Raw genomic sequence first — 19,055 nt, 5'->3', positions numbered from 1 at the left:
ATGTATGCATTGACCATACCAAAGACAATCACAGAAACCATATAGCTGCTGTGTATTTCTTACAGCAGTAGTTAATATGTTTGTCATCATAAACCTTCCTAAAAGGGACAATATATAGGTTGTCATGACTGAAGTTGATCTACCTTAATAATTGCCTCCTAGGTCTTACCTGAAAAGGACACTGCTAAAGGTATTTTTCATAATCCTTAAAAATGTTACTTTCTTCAAGTAACCCACTAGGTGATATAAATTGAAATACTGTTTTTTACAGCATAAAATCCTCTTATGTTGCGTGCATATAATTTACCTGTAGGGTTGCTCATTAATGCTGTTTTTAAGTAATAATATTTCCAAACCCACTTTTCCTTATAGTTACTTTGCATATGGGGATACAAAGAAGGTTGATTTCCCAGGGAGCAAGGACAGTTAGGTGACATTTGGGCTGCCTACTCCTTGCTATGATGCCTCAGCAGGGATTCTCAGGCACACATTATTTTAATTACAATGTTTTTTTAGCACAGTATACGGAGAGTCTCTAGAATGGCAGGCTGCGGTGTGTATGCTGCATCCTTCCAGAGAATGACAGATTAATTTACAGTGGGTTGCCCATTTATAAAGGCTACTTTTTAAAGAACAATTAAAAAAAATAATTATATGATGCCAGAAAGTTTGTAAAAATAAAACCCCAGTAGATGTTATTTTCATAAAACTGCAGGTAATATTGCTTGATGGAAGCTGTCACACCATGTGACCTGCTTTATGCTCACAGGGCAAAGCTATCCAGAGGGGGAAAAAGTGCCCTGGGAACTTGCTTTGCCAGTAAGGGGAGCTGGAGAGCTGCTGGCAGCAGCTGTCACCGTTTCCCTACCCCTCCTCCCCGGACCTGAGCTCACCAGCTGAGATTCCCTTGTTTCAAGGAGCTGCTCCAAATGACCCATGCACAGCATAGGAAAGACCACTGCAAAAGGCAGAGGGGCCAGGAGTGTCGAGGCTTAAACTCTCCTGGGACATATTATGAGGTGTTTTTTGTGTACATGCTTTTCCTAGGGGTACCATATTTCCAGCTTCAAAAAAGACGACACCTGTGGGGGGGAGGGACGGAGGGGGGATATATGGTTGTGGGATGGGGGGGAGTGATATGCCTGTGTCCTGCCCCTGCCCCTCACTCCAAGCCACCTTCTCTCAGCCCTGCTCTGACCCACAGTACTTTGGCTCCCAGACCATGCTGGAGCCCCTCACTCCGTACCTGGAGCCCCCATGTCCTGGTGATACCCCTCATGGAAATATTTACCTCAGAATTTTAATGATGGTTTAATTTCTCTCACTAAGTGCTGTTACAGAGATTGCATCTCTATGTAATTTTGTTCATTAGGCTTGATAGCAGAATTAATTGATCTTATAACGGTAGATATGTCATAATTGGAACATAAGATTTATCTATCTGTACAGTGTAATAACTGCAACATGCCATGATCTTTGTGCCCCTCAAACTATTATCCATTGAACTTCCTCTTAATTATTCATCAGCTGCTTAGATGAGATCATTTAGGTGGAGAAAAATATCATTCTTGATATACATAAACTTTCATTTTTATCCTTCTTTTTATGACTTCTCCCATCTTCCTATTACACTGTCTGTGAGAGTTGTTAAATGACTTAAAATAGATTAAATTTTTTAGAAGTCATTGTCTGTATTTGGCCCAAAGCAATGACAATTGGAGCTCTCCAAAGTGGACAGTTTTGAATAAAGATATCATTATATTAGTATGGGGAATCATTCTGTTAGCATGTGAGCCATCATCAGTCAATTAGAAATGAAACGAGTCAACCTCTTCCCTTGTCTTTTTCAAGTGAAACTCACTAGCTGTATAACTGAGAGTGTAAATAGAAAGATGGCTGGTAGGGGTGTGCGAAATGGGCTGTATTGGATTTGGTCTGAATTGGGGGCAGTGGTTCGATTAATTGATTCAGATCACTTTCCCTGTTTTGATTAGGGTGAAGCCAAATCTGAAGATTCAGCGCTGATTTGAAGAATTGGCGATTCGGCCACAGGCACCGCTTTAAATCTTTTTTCTACATACCTCGAGGTACCAGGCGTGGCTTGTGAACGCTGTCATGCTGGGGTGGATGGAGCGTCCCACAGGAGCTCAGGGGGCCCCCCCCCCCCATGTGCTCAGCAGTGAATCAGGAAGTGGACCAGAAGTACTTCCAGTCCACTTCTGGTCTGCTGGAGAGCATGCTGGGGGCCCCCCTGCATCCTCCTAGCTTGGTGATCGGCTGTGGGGGGACACCCGCCCCCCCCCCCACAGACCGAGGAGGAACCAGTCACCAAGCCAGAGGGATGCGGGGGGGGGTCCCCCAGTGTGCTCCCTGGCAGACCTGGAAGTGCTTTTGGTCCGCTTCAGGGTCTGCTGCCGAGTGCGCTGGGGAGCCCCCATGCTTCTGTGGGATGCTCCATACACCCCAGCATTGCAGCACTCATGAGCCCCTGCTACCTAGAGGTATGTCGAAAAAACATTTAAAGCTTTGTCTATGTCTGAATTGCCGGATCTTTCTGAATCTCTCCAAATTGATTTGGAGGGTTCCGATTTGATTCAGAGAGATTAAAGGGTCTCCTGATTTGATTTGGATTTGGAGATTTGGCCACCAAATTGGGCCAAATCTCCGCCAAATCAAATCGGGGACTGAAGCTTCGCATAACCCTAGTGGTAGGATAAGCTACATGATCATCCCCTTGGTGGTTGTTATACACTTTCTGCAGAACTGACTGTAAAAATTAGCATTGCAGACACAGACCAAGAAGCATTTGGCCAGTACATTCTTCAGTCAATGTCTAAGCATTACGTTTATAGTGAGGAATATGCCATTTTAGTGGTGCAAAATGCTCGAACAACTGTTTAAGCAGTTTTTTATGGAAAAAGCTTGGTAGTTCTGTGACTGTGTTGAATTTTTCCACTGTTGAAAACTGTTACCAATTTAAGAACAGCTCTGAAAGGGTTGTTAACACTGGACTCCACCCCTCCTGCTTGCTGCTTTAGAGCAAATCTGGCAGCCATCTTGCAGCAGTGTCTCCATGCTTCTGTTCCAGCAAAGAACAGAAATCAGCTTCCCCTTTTAAGATGCACTCTGGTGTTTAGAGGGCTGATTTTGGGGGAAAGGTATGTGATGTATATGAGATAATACAGTGGTTCTCAGTGAGCTACCCTGGGTGCTGAAAACAGCATAGCTGTACCAGGCTGGTGTTTCCCTAGGCTAATATTCTGCTTTTTGAGAGGTTAATTATCCCATATGGAGCATTGCACTAATGTATCCCTGCATTGCATTACTTCCTGCCAGAAGAAATATCTTGTATGTATTGTGCTTTGCTGGTTAAAAGTTTATAACATATTTTACAGAATTGTCTTGGGGCTTCTATTTTTTGGGGGTAGTAATAGAAAGCAAGGCAAGTCTGCAACATAACCTAAGGAAAGCAACAAAATTTAAAAGTTAAGGTTGTTGCACTATTGGCTTGACCTATTGATTGTGCTGCTTCTTTTGGTGCTTTGTGCCACTGAAACAACTGTGTGCAGCAGGACATATGCTTTTTTTTGATTTGATATGTATTTCCTTTCTTTTATTTGGATGTCACAACTTTAATGTATTCCAGAAATTTAGTCTTTTAGTGCTAATCAGCTGTTATAGGCTTGACACCAAGACCATCTGATTTCTATCAAGGGAATTAGACAAAAACTATTAAGTAGTTTGTAGTATATAGTTTGAAAAGTGGTGCTTTGGTTTTATTTTAGCTGTAAGGCTATTTCCATTACTTCAAAGTCCTCCTATCTTAAAAGGTCACTGTGGAGAGCAATTGCATTTCTCTATTACTTGTAATCTGGCAAATAACTGTTGATTGGTCGGAGTAACTGTAATTTGATCATTGTATCATTTTCCTCTAGAAAAAAAAATCTCAGCTTTTCCTAGGCAATGGTCCTCTGATCCCACTTAATCAACCTTCTTCTGTCATTATAGAGATTTAAACTGACTAGAGATGCACTCAGAAAATTGAGCTTCGAGTATTTAAGTTCCTTGTGCTTCATTTTTTTGTCTGCATTTTTTTTCCTGGACCGACCAGCTTCTTTCCTAGTACAGTATTGTTCTTCAAATGGAGGCTGTACTGATGCAAATGCTCGGTTTTTCCACTAACATTTCATGGTGGCTATTCAGTGAGTCATCATCGCCCTTTATTTACTGGGTTTCCATAAAATGGCATTGTTTTTCTGAGTTAGGAATATGAAGTGGAAATTGTGTTTTTGTTGGTGACTCTTAACGAAGACCCTCTCCCAACTATAAAGAGAGTAAGTGCTTCTGTGTAGGAAGTCCAAGATCTTTATTTTAACTGTTAAGCCTGTTAACTGAACCTTTGGGTAAATGTAGAGAATTGATAGATAAAATTCATTTTACGTAAAGTATTGATGACCTTATCTTTAAGCATTAAAAATATCTTGCTCCTTCCCAGATACAAAACGAAATTAATGTTGCTCTGAATTTTTTTCTTATACTCTTCAAAATAGAGAAGAGAGGATGCATTAGGAAGCTAAGAAGGGGGAAGAAGGGACAAGTGGGGAAACTTCATTCCTCCCAGTGCCTCCCTTAAGTGTTAAAGGACTCTAGAGTAGAGAGAGAGCTGGGAGTTAGAGCCATGCAAGAAAAGTCAGGAAATTTAAACTTCATACAGTTGGCATTTGGGAGCTAGGAGAAGAATCCAGAGGGGGATATGGTATAAGCCAAGAACATAATTTTAGCATCTGCACTGAATGTATACTAAAGGTGGTAGGTACTGTAGGTACTGCAAAACTTGAAAAAACAATGTTGCAATAATTGGTCCAGTATTGTTGGGACAGAAGAGCATTCAAATTTTACAGGAGTTTTAGTGGAAGAGATACTCACGTGTATGAGTAGAATAGGAAGGTGTCATAGATGACCATCAGCTTTTCCGTTTATTAGAAAGATTCTTTTTACCTTGTGCCACTGTTCTCAGCAAAGGCTTGCGGCAGCTTACAATAAGAGGACGGAATGACTTGCAAAACCAAAGCGAACAAGAGAACAGAACAGCTTCATTCCTCCCCAAATGGGAAGGTCTTATCTTCCAGAAGATATCCAGGCCCTGGCTGTAGTGAGCACCCAAAGGATGCTCACTACAGCCTTACACACGTTTTCACCCAGTGGACTTGAAGTACTGATGGTACTTGAAAGGTGTTGCTCCTGGCTAAACTTAGGAATTACAGTGAGGCGGTCTCTTTGGTGTCAAAGGGACCAGACCCTTGAGAGCCTTATAGGTCAAAACAAGCACCTTGAATTGAACCCAGAAAGCTATCAGGAGCTAGTGCAGACTCTGGAATGCTAGAATTATGTGCTCCAGGCAGCCCATCCCCATCAGGAGGCAGGTTGCCGTGTCTTGCACCCCCTTCAGCTTTCAAATGTTTTTCAAGGACAGCCTTACATAGAGCACATTACAATAGTCTTGCCTTCAGGTTACAAAAGCATGGATAATGGTGGCCAGATTCAAATCTGAAAGAAAGGGTCACAGACTTCTCATCTAGTGGAGCTGGTACAAAACAGTCCTAGTGACCTCTGCCACCTGGAAACCAGTGATAGGTCCAGGAAAGTGATGGAACCCAGATGTTCCTGGGGCTGTCAGATGACCATCCATTTAACAGTTTTCCCCCAAACTGGAAATTTGGAAACACGACAATAACTGGCTGGTGGAGTCATCATCAAGTGATGTTTTCTAAAGCAGGTGCTGGACAATCTTAAAGGAAGCCCAGCTGAACATATATAATAATAAGTAGTAATAAGTTTTATGTGGAAGCCATTAAACAAGTGTGGCTGTTCAATGCCAGGAAGAAAAAATAAAACCTTAAAAACCGTAGAAGACAATTTTGCATCAGTGATTATAAATTCACGGAAACATTTTTAAAGAGTGTTCACAAATTGAAATTTGTCACAGCTGTGTTTGTGCACATATCTTTAATGGATGCATGCCTTGGGCAATTTGTATGTAGCGGGGAGAACTAAAACGTGTCTGGGAAAAAGTAGAATTCTGCATTCTTTTTCAATTTCACAGCCTAGCTTTCCTCTTCTTTCCACCCACTTTAGTGTATTCCTTCAAAAAATATAAATATATTGTGGAAATACATATCTCGATCCAAAATTACTAATATTGCATTGGGATACTGTTTTGTGTGAGCAGTTTTAGAAGAGAACAATGCATTCCAGCAAATTCTCAGGTTGAGTTGCTTGACAAGTGAATTTGTCAGGGTGGATTAGTTCCTATTGAAAGAAAATATAGTTTAGTGTCTGAAAGGATTTGATACAAAGTCAAATTTCTGTTAGCTACATGGATGCTGTTTTTCCCCTCTTTCCTGTTAGGAGGAGTCATGCTGTTTATCAGATTTATTTTACTGCTAATTTAGTGAGGTGAGGGCACTGGAAAAATTTGTTTTCATCTTATCCAGCAAATGAAAGAATCTGTCGGATTTCCGTCAAGTAAAAGAGTGGGAGGTGGTGAAAGAAATGTTGGGAAACAAATAGTAAGTGTATTTAAAACTTAGTCACCTGACTTGGGTTCAGTTTGTAAATTCGGATCCGGAAGACCCTTAGTGACAGTTAAATACTGACAAGGTTACAAGTTCATTCTTCAGCCGGGAAATATTTTAAATTTATTGCAGTATTGGGAACCCCTGGGACTTCTGCAAATATTATGACGCGAGTTAGACCCTTGCTTGAGCTTCCTGCCATCTCTCTTGGTACTTATGCTGTAGATAATGAGTTTAAAGGGAGTTTTCCTTTTCTATTGAAATATTTACTGCAATTTATATGGTCACAAATAATAAAACACAAATACTTTCCATTTTTATTTCCCCTGAGCAAATTATTGAATTGATTAGGCTGCACTCAAATGTCTTTCAATTAAACAATGAATCTCTGTAAACTTCACATTTATGTAAGAAAAGTTAGAATTACTATTTTCACAATATTGCCTTTACTTTATCGTATCTTTCTTTGGTTTTTTCCTGTACATTTCTAGCGTTACAGGAAATGAACCCTTGAATTTTCAGGGAGAACATTCACTGTCTATATGTTACCTTAAATACCATACATTGAATGTCATGTTCAGATATTGAAATCAAAAAATCAGATTCAAGGGAACATTTTTATTTAAGGCATCTCCTAAGGGTGATAGGCCTGAGCTTCTGTGTAGTAGTAATCAAATCACTTTCCTTTTGCTGTTAGAATAAATTGTACAGAAAAATTAAACAGACTTAGGGAAGATGTGTTTTAGGGGGAATTGCTTAATGGTTTTTCTTCTGAAAAGAGAAGTCTAACATTTTCTGTGTAGCTTCCCAGTATTTATAGTACTCAATAATTCTACCTGTAGCAGAAGGAGCTATTGCTGTAGTTTGTTTTCTGCTATGTCTTGCAGAAGAAAAATATATTTTTTACACTTTCTTCACACCTGCTCATTAGTAATTTTTATAACAATAAAATCCCGATAAACTATACTTATCTAGTCGATATATATTTTATGGTGGAAATCACAGCAGTGACTCCAATCAGGTTTGAAAAAGATCTCTACCGTACTATCATTTTGGGGAACAGTTCTTGATTAGCAATCTGGACTACTGGCCAGATGATTGGAGGATGAACATTATTCTTTGCTGTGCCCTGCTTTGGTTACTTTGTGTCACAGAAAATAGTCAAAGATATAAAAATTGTTCGTGCTTCCAATATTTCTGTCACTAGTGGAGCTTAATGGATAGGCAACATAAAAGAAAAATCTTGGTGTTCAAATAGCTGTTAAAACATACAGATCTTGTTTTCTTAGAAATGCTCTATAAACATTATAGCCGTTCAACTTTTTATTTTTCATTCAGCCATTTTTTACTGATGAAATAATATGAGTCAGCTCTGCTAGGCCAACATTTTTGCATGACTGTCGAAATAGATTATTTTACCTTCCATCCATTGCAGTTTACACTTTGATAGATAGTTGAATTCTTTATAGTTCATAGTTGTAGATTTTATTTCAGTTTTTTTCTAAAGAAAAAATATGATTCAAAGCCCGCTTCAGGATTTTTTTTTAAAGAATTTGAAGCAAAGCTCTTGTTTTGGGTGTGGAAAATTTGGCTCTTCCTGGGGGCAAGTAAAGATTTTACCTGGGAAATGGATGAGTGGGAGCTCTGGCTGTTTCCTACTGCTTTGTTCTTGAAGCCAGCAACACAACGAAGTGCCATTATAAAGGGGCACATCTTTGACCAGTAGCTTAATGAGTGTTGGGCTACCAGAGCACTCGCCCGGGGGATCTACTTAGAGGAGCACAAGAACGGCCAGCCAAAACCCTGTTGCCATTGCTGCCACTCAGCATGCAGAGCCTGGTAGTTGTGCCTCTCTGCTTTTGACATTGTGTTCTTGTATTTAATTCTTTAAAAGGAAATCTCTTAAAGTTTTGAATCTTTCACCTAATACTTAGCAGCTTTTGTCAACTTTTACCTTGTAGTACTGAATTCGTTTGTGTAGAATTACAAACAATCTACCTTTGAAGAGATGCATGTATGAACTGGAATAATTATATTAATCTTATTTGCAAACGTTTAATTTATATTTTAAGTGTGATGTTTCTGAGGGGCACAAGATATCAGTTCTAATGCCCTGGGATTCAGTTTAATCCTAGATACTGTGTTTCTTTGTTTTTGAAGACAGGTGCATTGCATATTGAGAAATGCAATTTCTACTTTTACTGTGCCTATGAATGACAGATTTCCTTGTTACCTCATTGCTGAAATCTTCAGCTGTGGTAGTAGATTCCTTCTCCAGACTGGATTAATTTTTTTCCTGTGTTTGTATCTTATTCACCCATTTTGATTTACTTTGTTCTAAGTTGCATTTCATAGACTCTTTTTTTTTCCCCCTTAAAGGGAGGGGGAAACTTTTCTAGAAGGGAGTTGGAAGATAGCACCAATTACTTACAAACTGCAGCTAACAGCCCTAAATCCCTGGTAGGTTTTATTGATAAGAGATAATACTGTGCTTCCCAGGAAATTGGAGATATTTGAAAACCAAATTAAATCTTGTAACATCAGAATAATAGGCCTTGATGGCCTGGATTTTTGCATTAAGTGTTCACTATTATTGGAAACTATGCTAGGGAAGAAATTTGAGCCATCATTGCAAATTGCTAAAACCTTTCTCATACTTTCTAGATCTTCTTTATCGATCTCAATTTCTAATTGAGCTCTGTGTTGTACCCTGGTTATAATAACATTCACTTCAATAATAGATACAGAAAATAGAAACAAAGGTAGTTTCTAATATTGATGATAAAGCTTTCTATTTTTCTGGACGTTACAGATTTTCAGGGAAAAAAGGCTATTAATGCTAAAATAAGAACTTATCAGCCCCTTACACCTCAGTGCTGTCTCCTGATAAGTTTAAGGTAATCATAGAGAGAAATGATCTTTTAGGATATAATGGTACACATTTTTTTTCTTCTGTTAATAGAGAAAATGAGATTGATATAAACAGCTAAATGTAAATTTTACTGTGGTGTTTGGCTTTGACATACTCTCTGTTTTTTTACAGTGAATGATAAAGGCTTTTTAACTAGTTCCTGCTGTGTTACGTTTTTCTTTTTTGGTATATCTTAATCTTTGTGGAGACCTCAAATGGACTTCCTTAAATATTTTACACACACGCATGTGAGTGCATGCATGTACATACACGCACACATGATCTTTTGACTTTAGATTGTTCTATCTTTGTGTGTATATGCCTTTGCATTTATAAATTTCATCAGAAGTGTTGTCATGCATATTTGAATAAACATTTTCTGCTCTGATAATATAGACAATTTGCAATAGGTAAGACAAGCAGTTGTGAATTTACAGTCTGCAGGCACTCCATGGTAACCATCTGTGTGCCCACTTTTACCTCACTGTAAATACAAAGGATGAGATTGCTTTTCAGTGAAAGGGGGAAGCTCCTTTGCTTTTACTGTTCAATGAGTACAACCACATGGGCGGTTGCCTTGACCTTGCTGTAAGGTCAAGTCCAGTATCACAAATTATGTGGACAACGAGACTAGGGAACAATTAAGAGAATTGGGGAACTATTAACTCTTATTCATCGAGTCCCAGTGCATGAGAATGAGGGGACACCCACTGAAATTAGCGAGAAGCAGGTTCAAAGCTAATGAGAGAAATTACATTCTTACTCAGCACATAGTTACCTTGTGAAACTCATTACTGCAGGAGGTTGTAGAGGCAGATGGTATAGCCAGGTTCACAAAGTTTCTAGACAAGTTCTTGGATGTTTTAAAGATATCATTTTAACAAATTATAGATGAAAAAAACAAATCCTATAATATAAATCAAACATCTACCATAACATATTTTAATTTTCTTTCATAAAATATTTGTTGTCTTGATTTGCTTTTCTGAGTAGTGAATATAGAGGTGATTGCATAATAGCTCAAAATAAAGTTTTATTCATGTATTGTGTGTGTGTGAAGGGGGTGGGGGGTGTGCATGCTAGGTCTGAGGAACTGGCAAGGGGTGGGGGGAGGAAGAGAAGGCAGGGGGCGGTACAGCAGAGCTTGGCCAGGTGGTATAGATGCGTTCTGACCCCCTCCCCTTCTCCTTCCAATCCAGCCCCTGAAGCGCTACGTATGGGCCAAGCCCCATGTGGGGCAGCCTGTGCCACACTCCTGCCTGCACCTGCCCTGTACCCCCAGGCAATGCACGCAGAGCTGCTGCTGCAGCCTCCAGGGTACTGCTTGGCTCCCTCCAGCAGTCCCTCTCTTCCTGCTCCCTCTGCATAATTTGGGGCAGCAAATGGCGTGGGGAAGGGCAGCAGCTGTGAGGATACCAGCTGCCCTCCACTCACTCAGCTGCCTGCAGGTGGCTGCTCATTGCGCCAGGCAGGCAGAGTGGTAGAAGGTGGCCTGAAGCTGGAGCTGAAGTTCCATGTGCTGGGGTAGGAGCTGCCTAGCTGCAGCTTCCTCCTCACCTGGCTGGGTGTATAATGCCTGGCAGGCATCCTCATGGCCGCTGCCCTTCCTTTTGCTACCTGCTGCCCAGAGCAGCTCAGCAAAGGGCAGTGGGGGATGAGTCACTGGAGACTGGGGGAGCTGAGCAATACCTTGATGGCTGCAGCTGCACTGGGAACAGCTCCACTGGTAAGCTGTGTGCTGGCCATGGCTAGGGCCATTGGCGGGCGTGGGCTGCCCTGGATGGGAGTGGGTAGAGTTTGGTCCCATACGGCATGAGGAGTGCAACAGGGGCAACCGCAGGTCAGATGCACTCAGTGGCGGGCACCCACCCACAGGCTGGATCCAATCAGTTGGTGATCTGGATGTGACCTGCAGACTGTATTTTGCCCATCCCTACCCTAGTCATGCCCTCTTTGTATGCTCTTTCTCTAAGGCATTCACTCATGTCACTTTTTTAAACAGGATGCTGGGCTAAATTGACTGTTGGTCGTAAGCCATTGTGCATTTCTTATGGTCTTGTCTTGAAAATCAGAAAAAAGAGATGTTTGGTTGTAAGAGAACCTATGAAACTACGAAGAGTTGTGCCTCTTCTTAGCTAGGGGATTTTGTGAAAGATGCCATGATAGAATCCAGGTCTCTAGGACAGCATTAAATTCCATTAAGCCCAAGACCATGGTTTGGCTTCCTACTGTTCTCTGCTTCATTCATTGTACTACCCACGCTGCTCTGAGTTGGGGTCTTATACTGTCTGAGCCCCAAGGTCTGGAACAGCCTGCCATCGGAGGTGGTTCAAGCACCTACATTGAACACCTTCAAGAGTAAATTGGATGCTTTTCTTGCTGGGATCCTATGACTTCCTGTCCTTTGGGTGGCAGGCTGGACTTGATGATCTTCCGAGGTCCCTTCCAGCCCTAATGTCTGTGAAATCTTATCCTCTCTATATCTGAGTCCAGTGGCTGCTTTTTCCATGCTGCCTTCGTGCCAGCATATGGGGCCATGATAGGACAAGAGAATGAAACTCCTTGATTTCATTTTTAGTCTTTAGTAACCAAGTAGCAACATTTAGAATTCTAAAATGGGCGTGCAAAAAATTGAAGGCTTTTTGGAACAATGAAAGTTAAATCAATTTTCAAAATAAGTTGCATACAACTTAACTTTCTCCTGTTCTGTAAGCATTTTTCATGTTTTATAAGTTACTCTGTTCCTGTTGTAAACAACCATGACCCTCTATTGGGAAGAGTGGCATATACATCAAATAAATAAATAATGCCATGGAAATCTTTCTAAAGTCTTCCCTTTTTTGTAATTAGGAGAAAGCAAGTCAGACGTGTCAGTAGACCTCCATGTGTTTACTTGACCTCCATCTGAAGTGGAGAACCATGACCCTTGACTTTTTAACAGCAAAATAAGTTTGATCCTTGAGGCAAAAGTAATCCAATAAGAGGTTATTATTTTGAGTCCTGAAGTGATAATTTGTTTACAGTCAATAAGGTTTTTATTCAGGCAATAGCAGGATCCAGATTAAATAAAGTAGGAAAAATAGTAACCCTAGGCAAGAATGTAGTTGTCAATTGAAGAAAATAAACGTTATACCTAAGGTTATGTATCCTCTACTTGAAAGGCTGCCAAGGAGAACAGAACAAAGTGAGAGAATCGGCTTTCAGGGACGGAAATTAGAAGGGCACCAACAATGAGCATATAGCTGGTAAATACAGTTTTTAGGAAGTCCTAAGGAAGAAGTTGAGCAGAATTCATGAGTTCTGCTGCATTTTCATTTCTGAATGCATTCAGATTTCATGAGTTTTGATGCACTTCAGGGGCAGTTTGTTATTCTCGAGCCAGATTTATATTCTTCTGTGTCTTGTATGTGTAAGTACCGTATCTGCTCCCATGAATGAGGACGCTTGGTGCAAAATTATGCATAGACTTGTAGATTGTAAGGCCGGAAGGGACTGTGGAAGATCATCGGGGCCAGCCCCCTGCACCAAGCAGGAAAGACAGCTGGGGGTCACGTGACCCCAGCAAGGTGACTGTTTAGTCTTTTGAAGATTTCCAGGGTAGGTGGTTGCACCCCCTCTGCAGGGAGCTTATTCCACAATCTGGACACCCTGACTGTGAAGAAGTTTTTCCTGATGTTGAGCCTGAATCCATCTTCCAGGAGTTTGTGGCCATTACTCCTGGTTTTCCCCTGGGGTGCCCTGGTGAACAATTGCTCACCGATCCCTTGATGTATCCCTTAGTGTAGCGGTAAGCTGCTACTAAGTCCCCTTTCAGCCTTTTCCTCAGGCTGAAGGCTGTCAGATCCCTCAGCCTTTCCTTGTATGGCTTGCCTTTTAAGACTCTGATCATACAGGTGGCTCTTCTTTGGACTCTCTCAAGCTTGTCCACATCCTTGTTAAAGTGTGGTGCCCAGAACTGGATGCAGTACTCCAGCTGTGGTCTCACCAGTGCTGAGTAGAGTGGAAGAATCACCTTGGTTTTGCTGGAGATGCATCGATTGATACACACCAGAGTATTATTTGCCCCACTGGCTACAGCATCATACTGCTGGCTTATATTCATACTGTGGTCTGTTATTACCCCCAGGTCCCTTTCATTCATGGTGCTAGTCAGTTTGGTGCCGCCAAGCCTGTAGGTTTGTTGGGGTTGCTTGTCCTGAGGTGGAGCACTTTATATTTCTCAACGTTGAACTTCATCAAATTCCAATCTGCCCAACTTGCTATCCTGCCTAAGTCCACCTGTATGTGTAGTCTATCTTTAAGCATGATCATGCTTCCCCATAACTTCATGTTGTCCACGAACGTGGCCAGTGAGGTCTTCACCCCCACATCCAAATTGTTAATAAAGAGGTTGAAAAGTAGCGGACCGAGCACTGACCCTGCGGGACACTGCTGCCCACTTCTCGCCAGGATGACACAGATCTACTCTGGGTCCTATCCTGCAGCCAGTTTCTCACCCACCTGCCTGTCTCAGAGTTAAGCCCACAATCCTCCATTTTTCTCGTGAGGACATGGTAGGATACTAGATCAAAGGCCTTTTGGAAGCCAATGATATACAATGTCAACCTGCTGTCTTGTCTCCAGGTGGTGAGTTTCCTGGTTATAGGAGGAGTTGAGGGTTGGTAAAGCAAGACATGCCTGCGACAGCCCCACTGGCTGTCATTCGGAATCTTAGCTTCTGCAAGCTTATCGCACATAGACTCCTTGATGGACTTTTCTAGGATTTTCCCTAGGATTTCATAGATTTCATAGACATTAGGGCTGGAAGGGACCTTGGAAGATCATCGAGTCCAGCCCCCTGCCCCAGGGGCAGGAAGTCAGTCAGGGTCAAAGGATCCCAGCAAGGTAAGGGTCCAAACGATTCTTAAACGAGTCCAGAGTTAGGTGCTTGTATCACCTCTGGAAGGAGTCCGTTCCAGGCCTTGGGGGCTCGGACAGTAAAGAAGTTTTTCCTTACGTCCAGCCTAAAATGGTCCATTGGACCTTGTCGTTCTTTGGGGCGCTCTGACGAACAGATGTTCCCCCAGATCCTGATGCATACCCCTTATGTACCACCGACATGTGCCTATTAATGCTTCACTGAACTGCATATAACAGAAAACAGTACCAGTGCAATCAATGGTGTACTTCCATAGTACATGTAAATCCACTTAACTTAGATTGGCTTGAAGCATTCTGTGGCTGATCACATCAACGTGAGGAGAAGGATGATGAAGTTGGATGTGAATGAGCTGCCACAATGAGCTCATGAAATAAGGGTGATCTGTTACTATCAGTCACACATACAGCAGTGGCATTATGGTTCTTAGAGGGTCTTAATTGATTCATGACTCTTAAATTACTTCCTGTTTAAGAGCTCACTGAAGCACCCTGAAAGAGCTGCTTGCTGGCTCCATCTATAATTCCTTCCTATATGGCTATGAAAATAAGCAATACCATGAAAAGGGATGGAGAAGAATAGATGGAGTGACAGAACAAGTATGGACTAAGGGAGCAGTTCCTAAGAAAAAAAATGCCAAAGTAACTAGAAGGAGACCTAAATAGAGCGTGACTGTAGTCTGAAAGCATGTTGAAAGTACTGGATCAGGCAATTGGACCAATAAAAATATCACCCACAAAAATCCTTCTCTCACATGTTGACAATAATATTTTAAAATATCCTTTTGTAGATGTTTCAATTAGATATGATTTATGTATATTTTTGAGTGAATGTGCATTAAAGAATTGCCTGTGTGCAGTTTATAATCGTCTGTTTAATATAAACAGGACTGTTAAAAAAAAAAAAAAAAAGTATGCAATATAAAGTACATGAAAAATTACTCTTTAAGAGAAATCAATGATGGAAAGCCAAATTGAACTGCCACAAGAGTCCACGATCTGCTGATCAGCAGATTGGCAAACAGCATTGATTAACATAGATAAAGGGTCAGCAACCTATGGCCCATCGGCTGAATCTGGCTTATGGAGCTGGGAGACTTTGGCAGCATTTAGGCAGTGAGAGGGGTCTCCTGAGCTGCTGCTGGGGTGGATGGAAGAAGCAGTGATGCCTGAGTCCTAGCACCACTTGACCTCAGACTGAGCTGGGTCATGCCAGCCCTCTGCTTGAAAAAGTTGGGAGACTTCTGATAGAGAAAATGGATGTAATCCACATGTTCTGTATTAATGAAATCCAGGAAAGAGATTATTGTATTCTGAGAAATCACCGGTAGTAAGGCAGTGATCCAGTAAGTTGTCCATGGCCCCATGTGCATGTTCTGTATTCCAGTCCCAGTATAGCTGCACTGGTGTGTTAATCTTAGATTTCTGATGCACCAAACGCAGGCACTAAAGTCAAAGCCTGTCAGATGTAGGAAACATACAGTGAAGCCAAGGTCTCTAGCATCAAACCTACAAGGAGAGAGAGATGGACACTGAGAGAAGCAGTGAGAAGGATTTGCTGTTGAGTTGAAGATGCCTTTCAATTAACGAATCACAGCCACAGAAGCCTGCCAGGGAAGAGCAGAAGAAGGCAGTACTTTACTAGCTTCTAAAGCAGACTGAGAATCACCATTGCTACCAAGGGGAATGAGGTTAGAAATGTGAGTGATTAGAAAAGTCACATATGAATGTGGCTGTCTGGGGATGAAAGAAAGGTAGTTGTTGTGATAGAAGATACGAGCCAACGTATGAACAATTTATCATGGGGCAAAAGAGACAGGGAATTGCCAAAAATCAGTTGCTCCTCCACAGTAACTTCATGTGCACACTCCTACTTTGGGGTAAGTTGAAACTGCTCTGTGGCAGTTTAGCCCTTAAAGAATGAGAGGTAAATTAGCTTTCACTTATTATATGGTAGAAACATAAGCATTGGGCAGACAGCCCAGAGTAGCAGATGCATGGTGAAGACCCATCCACTTCACTGTGTGCAGGATTGTTTAGGTTGGAGTATTTACACTGGGGGCTTCGCAGAAGGCAGGTGATTTAGAAAGAAGAGAGCTCACGTATCCAGAAGAGCCATAGCAAAGCACTTCTGTGACAATAGCCACCACTGAGAGGGAATTAAATTACCAAAGGAAGTAAGAAGCTGGAGTTTGCACCAAGATATGAAATTTGGAAAAGAAATAACTTACAACAGGAGGAGTGAAGAGTAGATCAAAGAGAGTCTTGCTTCCATCTGCTGCTTTTTTTCTGGGGACAGGCCAGCCAATCTCATTGCTGGAAAAAGTGCTGGAAATGAACTGTTGGAAACTTTTCTTTAAAAAAAAAAGAGAAAAAAAAAGGCATGCATTGGTCAACAGCCACTATGATCCAGCCATGGATCTGACTGTGTTTGATTTCTACATCACAGTTTGAGTTTTATAAAGAGCTAGTCTATAACCCACTCATTTTACTTTTAAAGTTAGGAATATTGTCTTTAAAAGAGAGTTTTGGACGTTTGTTAATTTTTATTGCATCTAAGTTACAAAATGCCATTTAAGAAACCTAAAACCAAATTAACAGTAATACTTGCAATCTGCACAAAATGGTTTTGCTTGCAAGTGTTCTTGAGAAATCCCAAGGGACAAAGAAAATGTTGCTAAATTAGGCATTGGATATACTTCTTAAATATCTGCAAGATAGAAATTGATACTGAACTATAGGAATTGTAGAAGCCAGTTTCTTCTGGATTTCAGCTAGAATTTCATATAAATTAAGGTCATGTTAATGGAGTTTGAAACCAGCTGCTGTTTTATGAGAGGGGAAAACTAATCATCCTTTTAGAATGGATGTTTTTAGATGAACCAGGAGATTATTAGGAAGGATTTTTCTGGATTACATCATCAGTTATACAAAAGTTTAATATTAGATACATTTTCTCATATGCACTTGCATGTGCATGCACCCAATCCCCAACCCTGCCAAAATCAAAAAGACTCCCCAAAGTAGAATCATTTGATGGATTTATATGTAGTATGTAGTGGCTGGAAATGATATAAGAGATTTCAAGTTTTGCAAATTACTCTCATTGCTTTTAAGTCTGTATTTTTCAACTTATCATAGAATCTAGTCCAACCCCCCCCCCGCATAAAGGTAGGATCATCCCTGTCCAAGCTATCCTATACAAATCCATTGTCTAACCTATTTGCAAAACTACAGTCAACCCTAGCATAACCACAAGACAACTCCCTAACCTGGACCTTATCCCATATGGGAAGAGAGGAAAATTTTGAACGTGTATTACTTTTTTTTCCTGTTTTGCTGTGTTGCTGACACATTTGCTTTTTGAGGAAAGTTATTTGTATTTGGTTAGAAAATAATGTAACAGGATGGTGATGAGAATTGTTCTTCAATAAAAAGCTGAGGTGCTGAGTTAAAGTAACCAGGTCTTTGTTTAAAGAGATTATGTCAATATCTGAATCATGACGTGCACTATAAGCTTGTATTACTACTCTGCAGCAGTACAGTTAATGTATAATTTTATAATTCTGTAACTGAAACTTTTAAAATTAATTTACAGTTTGGATCGATAAGGTTCAGTTATTGAATTATCTGATTTTGTGATGTCCGAGTAGGTTGGCATGAGCGCCTTTAGATTTAATTTGCTATCATTGCTATGAAAATAAATAAGAATTTAGGTCTCCAGTTTGCAGCGTGATCTTTTGGGGTTGATGGTAGGAGTTTAGCCTGTTGCTGGGTCATCCATTATACATTCAAAAAGTGATATTCATAATTGAGGGTTGGTGCATGTCAGGCACGCTTACTGGATCAAGATCCTCAGGGGACTTAAGCACCTGAATTGTGCCTAAGTTGCACTTGATACCTAAGGGCACTTATACACATGCCTGCTGCAACATGTTCTAATTAAAACACGTCAGAGCAGACTCGAGTAATCAAGTCTGCTGGAGTGGGCTAATTAGGACGCTTCAGCAGCCTCAGTGTCACATGTATTCGGTGTTCTAGAGCTGGAGGCACTGGAACCAGTGTGCACTGCCCTGACCCCAGCACACCCCGTGCCTTCTCTGGATCGCCTGCCCATGCTGAGCAGCAGCAGTGGCCAGGCAGAAACTGCACTCAGTGCAGGGGATAAGCAGTCCCTCACTGCTGTTGGGCCCTTCTTGCTGCAGCCGGGTGCAGCCTACACTTGAGCTGCCCTGCAGCTCCTCCCCACTGTTGTTGCCCAGCAGAGCAGCAGTTACAGTGTAGAGGAGGTGCAAGGCAGCTTGGGCACAGGCTCCAGGTGGCTGCAGCAAGAAGGGTCCAGCAGCCATCAGGGGAGGGACTGCTTCTCCCTTGTGCTAAGCTGCAACTTCTGCCTGGCTGCTGCCACAGCTCAACGTGGGCAGGCTGGTTTGGGGCAGGTCAGGGGCAGGGCTGTGCACATGGGTTCTGGCTAGTCTGGAGTGAGCATAGGGTGGGCTGGGGTCAGGGCTGTGCACGTGGGTACCTGCCAGTACCACAGTGCTGGGGCCGGCAGTGGCAGCAGTCAGAAGCAGCTGCCACTTGGGCTGTTTAGAAATGCAGTCGAGCTGCAGGGCTGTCCCAGCCCTGCTGTGTACCCACTTGGGCAGCAG

At 41.6% G+C, this 19,055-nt stretch overlaps 1 protein-coding gene across 3 annotated transcripts in view; it reads left to right on the top strand.

The window, feature by feature from the left end:
- The window catches only part of NEO1 (neogenin 1), a 389,148-nt gene that overhangs the window by 227,103 nt on the left and 142,990 nt on the right, over window positions 1-19,055 (top strand). The window lies entirely within an intron of this gene.

The sequence above is a fragment of the Crocodylus siamensis genome, chromosome 15 (genome assembly GCF_052110815.1).
Source record: "Crocodylus siamensis isolate JL-2025a chromosome 15, ASM5211081v1, whole genome shotgun sequence".
Lineage (NCBI taxonomy): Eukaryota > Metazoa > Chordata > Crocodylia > Crocodylidae > Crocodylus > Crocodylus siamensis.
Note: the sequence above shows the minus strand (reverse complement) of the source record. Positions and strands in the feature narration are given on the sequence as shown.